Here is a 5,426-nt window from a genome sequence, read left to right as displayed (position 1 = left end):
TATTAGACCGATATTGACCAAATTTGAACCGATATTGACCAATATTGGACCGATATTGACCGAAAAAAATTTTGGAAAAAAAATTTTGTCAAAAAATTTTCGGAAAAAAAAACTTTGACCCAAAAAAATTTTGGTCTAAAAAATTTTGTCAAAAAAATTTCGGAAAAAAATTTTGGTCAAAAAAGTTTTTGGTCTAAAAAATTTTGGTCAAAAAAATTTCGGAAAAAAATTTTGACCCAAAAAAATTGGTCAAAAAAATTTCGGAAAAAAAATTTGGTCAAAAAAATTTTCGGAAAAAAATTTGGTCAAAAAAGTTTTTGGTCTAAAAAATTTTGGTCAAAAAAATTTTTGGTCAAAAAAATTTTGATCAAAAAAATTTTCGGAAAAAAAATTTGATCAAAAAAATTTCCGGAAAAAAAATTTTGGTCAAAAAAATTTTGGGAAAAAAAATTTGGTCAAAAAAATTTTCGGAAAAAAAATTTTGGTCAAAAATTTTTTTTACATTAGACCGATATTGACCAATATTGGACCGATATTGACCGAAAAAAAATTTTGGTCAAAAAAAATTTGGTCAAAAAAATTTCGGAAAAAAAATTTTGGTCAAAAAAATTTTCGGAACAAAAATTTTGGTCAAAAAAGTTTTCGGTCTAAAAAATTTTGGTCAAAAAAATTTTTGGTCAAAAAAATTTTGATCAAAAAAAAATTTAGGTCAAAAAAATTTTCGGAAAAAAAATTTGGTCAAAAAAATTTTGACCCAAAAAAATTTTGGTCAAAAAAATTTTGACCCAAAAAAATTTTGGTCAAAAAAATTTGGTCAAAAAAATTTTGGTCAAAAAAATTTTGACCCAAAAAAATTTTGACCCAAAAAAATTTTGGTCAAAAAAAATTTGACCCAAAAAAATTTTGACCCAAAAAAAATTGACCCAAAAAAATTTTGACCCAAAAAAATTTTGGTCAAAAAAATTTTGACCCAAAAAAATTTTGACCAAAAAAAATTTTGGTCAAAAAAATTTAGGTCAAAAAAATTTTGACCCAAACAAATTTTGGTCAAAAAAATTTTGGTCCAAAAAACTTTCGGAAAAAAAATTTTGGTCAAAAAAATTTGGTCAAAAAAATTTTCGGAAAAAAAATTTTGGTCAAAAAATTTTTTTATATTAGACCGATATTGACCAATATTGGATCGATATTGACCAATATTGGACCGATATTGACCGAAAAAAAATTTTGGTCAAAAAAATTTGGTCAAAAAAAATTCGGAAAAAAAATTTTGGTCAAAAAAATTTTCGGAAAAAAAATTTTGGTCAAAAAAATTTCGGTCAAAAAAATTTTTGGTCAAAAAAATTTTGGTCAAATTTTGGTCTAAAAAATTTTGACCCAAAAAAATTTTGGTCAAAAAAATTTTGACCCAAAAAAATTTTGGTCAAAAAAATTTTGACCCAAAAAAATTTTGGTCAAAAAATTTTGACCCAAAAAAATTTTGGTCAAAAAAGTTTTTGGTCTAAAAAATTTTGGTCAAAAAAATTTTCGGAAAAAAAATTTTGGTCAAAAAAGTTTTTGGTCTAAAAAATTTTGGTCAAAAAAATTTCGGAAAAAAAATTTTGACCCAAAAAAATTTGGTCAAAAAAAATTTCGGAAAAAAATTTTGGTCAAAAAAATTTTCGGAGAAAAATTTTGGTCAAAAAAGTTTTTGGTCTAAAAAATTTTGGTCAAAAAAATTTTTGCTCAAAAAAATTTTGGTCAAAAAAATTTTCGGAAAAAAAATTAGGTCAAAAAAATTTCCGGAAAAAAAATTTTGGTCAAAAAAATTTTGGGAAAAAATTTTGGTCAAAAAAATTTTTTATCAAAAAAAATTTTGGTCAAAAAAATTTTTGTCTAAAAAATTTTGGTCAAAAAAATTTTGGTCAAAAAAGTTTTTGGTCTAAAAAATTTTGGTCAAAAAAATTTTCGGAAAAAAAATTTTGGTCAAAAAAGTTTTTGGTCTAAAAAATTTTGGTCAAAAAAATTTCGGAAAAAAAATTTTGACCCAAAAAAATTTGGTCAAAAAAAATTTCGGAAAAAAATTTTGGTCAAAAAAATTTTCGGAGAAAAATTTTGGTCAAAAAAGTTTTTGGTCTAAAAAATTTTGGTCAAAAAAATTTTTGCTCAAAAAAATTTTGGTCAAAAAAATTTTCGGAAAAAAAATTTGGTCAAAAAAATTTCCGGAAAAAAAATTTGGTCAAAAAAATTTTGGGAAAAAAAATTTTGGGAAAAAATTTTTGGTCAAAAAAATTTTTTATCAAAAAAAATTTTGGTCAAAAAAATTTTTGTCTAAAAAATTTTGGTCAAAAAAATTTCGGAAAAAAAATTTTGACCCAAAAAAATTTGGTCAAAAAAAAAAATTGGACCGATATTGACCAATATTAGACCGATATTGACCAATATTGGACCGATATTGACCAATAATGAACCGATATAGACCGAAAAAAAATTTTGGTAAAAAAAAAATTGGTCAAAAAAAATTTCGGAAAAAAATTTTGGTCAAAAAAATTTTCGGAAAAAAAATTTTGGTCAAAAAAGTTTTTGGTCTAAAAAATTTTGGTCAAAAAAATTTTGGTCAGTTTTTTTTTATATTAGACCGATATTGACCAATATTGGACCGATATTGACCTATAATGGACCTATATTGACCAATATTAGACCGATATTGACCAATATTGGACCGATATTGACCAATATTGGACCGATATTGACCAATATTAGACCGATATTGACCAATATTCGGAAAAAAATTTTTGGTCCAAAAACATTTTGGTCAAAAAAATTTTGGTCAAAAAAATTTTTGGTCAAAAAATTTTTGGTCAAAAAAATTTTTGGTCAAAAAAATTTTTGGTCAAAAAAATTTTGGTCAAAAAAATTTTGGTCAAAAAAATTTTGGTCAAAAAAATTTTGGTCAAAAAAATTTTGGGGAAAAAATTTTTGGTCAAAAAAATTTTGGGGAAAAAATTTTTGGTCAAAAAAATTTTGATCAAAAAAAATTTTGGGAAAAAAATTTTTGGTAAAAAAATTTTGGTCAAAAAATTTTGGTCGAAAAAAAAATTTAGGTCAAAAAAATTTTGGTAAAAAAAATTTTGAGAAAAAAACTTTGGACAAAAATTTTTGGACAAAAAAATTTGGACAAAAAAATTTTGGACAAAAAAATTTTTGAACAAAAAAATTTGGACAAAAAAATTTTTGGTCAAAAAAATTTGGACAAAAAAATTTTTGGTCAAAGAAAATTTGGTCAAAAAAATTTTGGACAAAAAAAATTTTTGGTCAAAAAAATTTTAAACGAAAAAATTTTTGGTCAAAAAAAATTTGGACAACAAATTTTTGGACAAAAAAATACAACCAAAAAAACTTATAGAATCGAAGGTTAAGAGCTCTAAAATACAACCAAAAAAAACTTAGAAAATCGAAGGTTAAGAAAGCTCTAAAATACAACCAGAAAATTCACGCTGCAATCACTTGTCAAAACTTCGTACCCGGTCTCCCGAAGTCGACGAACACGATCACTTCTCATTCGCTCCACACAGAATCAACACACCACGCAACATGCAACACAAAAAAATGACAGCCCCCTGCCAACTTTTTTTTTTTGAAAACATGGTCTTTCACTCGAATCAAACATGTTAAAAATATTTACATTTTAGACTCATTTCATTCCTGTGAAAAAATCACATTCCACAGTTTTCGCTCAATCTTTAAAACTAAACAAAGACTTACCGCGTGGAAAAATATGGTCTGGACTGGATCATTATTATTAGCCGGGAGATGTACCAATTAAACCTTCAAAAATTGTTGCCAAATTCACTTTGCTATTGTATTATTAAATTCATTTAATTTATGTATAAAATTAACACATTAGTACAGTTAGAAAGTTGGAAAAATAAAAAAGAGAGGATTTGGGAAGAAGAAGAATGCAGTTGGTTGATGACATAGGCAATACAGAAAACTGAAAGTCAAAGTACTGGACCAGAAGTTTGGAAAGGAAAATGCATAAAGAAAAAATAGAGGCAAATTATCAATTTGTGGTGCTATCACACAATGCATAGGGGCTCCATTGCAAAGAAGCTTCAGGGGAGAGCCTTTTAATGTCTTCCAAAACTAGCCAAGAATGTATCCCTAAAATTTCAGAAACAAATTCAAATTATATTCGGAGTTACTGAAGAAATAGGGAGCAAGCGTTAAAAGCATGTATACGAGCGGAACGAAAATTCTGACGCTTAAACAATCTAAAAGAAAAAAAAAGAAAATTAATTGAAAAAAAATTGTCAAATACAGTTTTGGAAAAAAAAAATTGGTAAAAAAAACTATTGGAAAAAGATGTTTGAAAAAGAATTTTTTTGGAGCAAAAAAATTGTTGCAAAAAACATTTTTGGAAAAAAAATTGGGGAAAAATATTTTCTTGTTAAAATGTCATCGGCCATATGTAACAAAAAATGTTCAAAATTTCCAAAATATAAATAAAATTTACTTCTCAAAATTTTTTTTCAAAAATTTAAATTTTCTGAAAAATCTAATTTTTTTTAAAGCTTAAAAAAAGTTTAATCTGTTTTAAAAAAATTGATTTTGAGTACGGGAAGTTCCAGCAATTTGACTTAAAAAGCACGAAAAGAAATTTGGGAAAAAACATTTCTTGTTAAAAAGTCATGGGACCAAGACCATGGTTTGATAAAAATTTTTGGGGAAAGAAATTGGCGAAAAAATTGACAAAAATTTGGGTGGGGGGGAAATTTCGGGGAAAAGATTTTCTTGTTAAAAAATCATGGACCATATGTAACAAAAAATGTTCAAAATTACCAAAATATAAATAAATTGACTTTTTTCAAGATCATTTTTTCTCAAAAATCTAATTTTTTCAAAGCTTAAAAAAAGTAATCCGTTTTAACAAAAATAATTTTGGGTACGAAGTTCCAGCGACTTGCCTGAAGGCACAATGCCATACACCACTAGTTTCGTGCATCTTTCCCGCCAAATGACCCTTGCATATTAAGGCATCGTGCCTTAAGGCTGGAACTTCCTGCACCAATTTTTTTTTTAAAAGATTAACATTTTTGAAAAAATTTACTTCGAAAAAATTAGATTTTTGAGAAACTATAAATTTGACACAAATTAGTTTTTTTTTTGAAAAAAAAAAAATTCTTTATTTTGACATATTTTGGAAATCCTGAACATTTTTTCAATGCTAACGTACTGCTTTAACAGCATTTTAGACAAAATGTCAAAGCGCGTAAGCGCTGCGTCGCCGTCTAACTCATAAACATTGGTACGGAACCGATAGGAATGTAAACAAAATTTATACTTTTTGTTAAAATCTATAAAATATCTGATAATTTGATGTGCATATGTCTAATGATCATTTTTGACCGCCAAATGGCATTTTTTTACATTTTTCATTAGATCTCCGA

This window comes from Ctenocephalides felis, unplaced genomic scaffold (genome assembly GCF_003426905.1).
Source record: "Ctenocephalides felis isolate EL2017-DRISC unplaced genomic scaffold, ASM342690v1 CF-g0.4_SCAFFOLD_03571, whole genome shotgun sequence".
Lineage (NCBI taxonomy): Eukaryota > Metazoa > Arthropoda > Insecta > Siphonaptera > Pulicidae > Ctenocephalides > Ctenocephalides felis.
Note: the sequence above shows the minus strand (reverse complement) of the source record.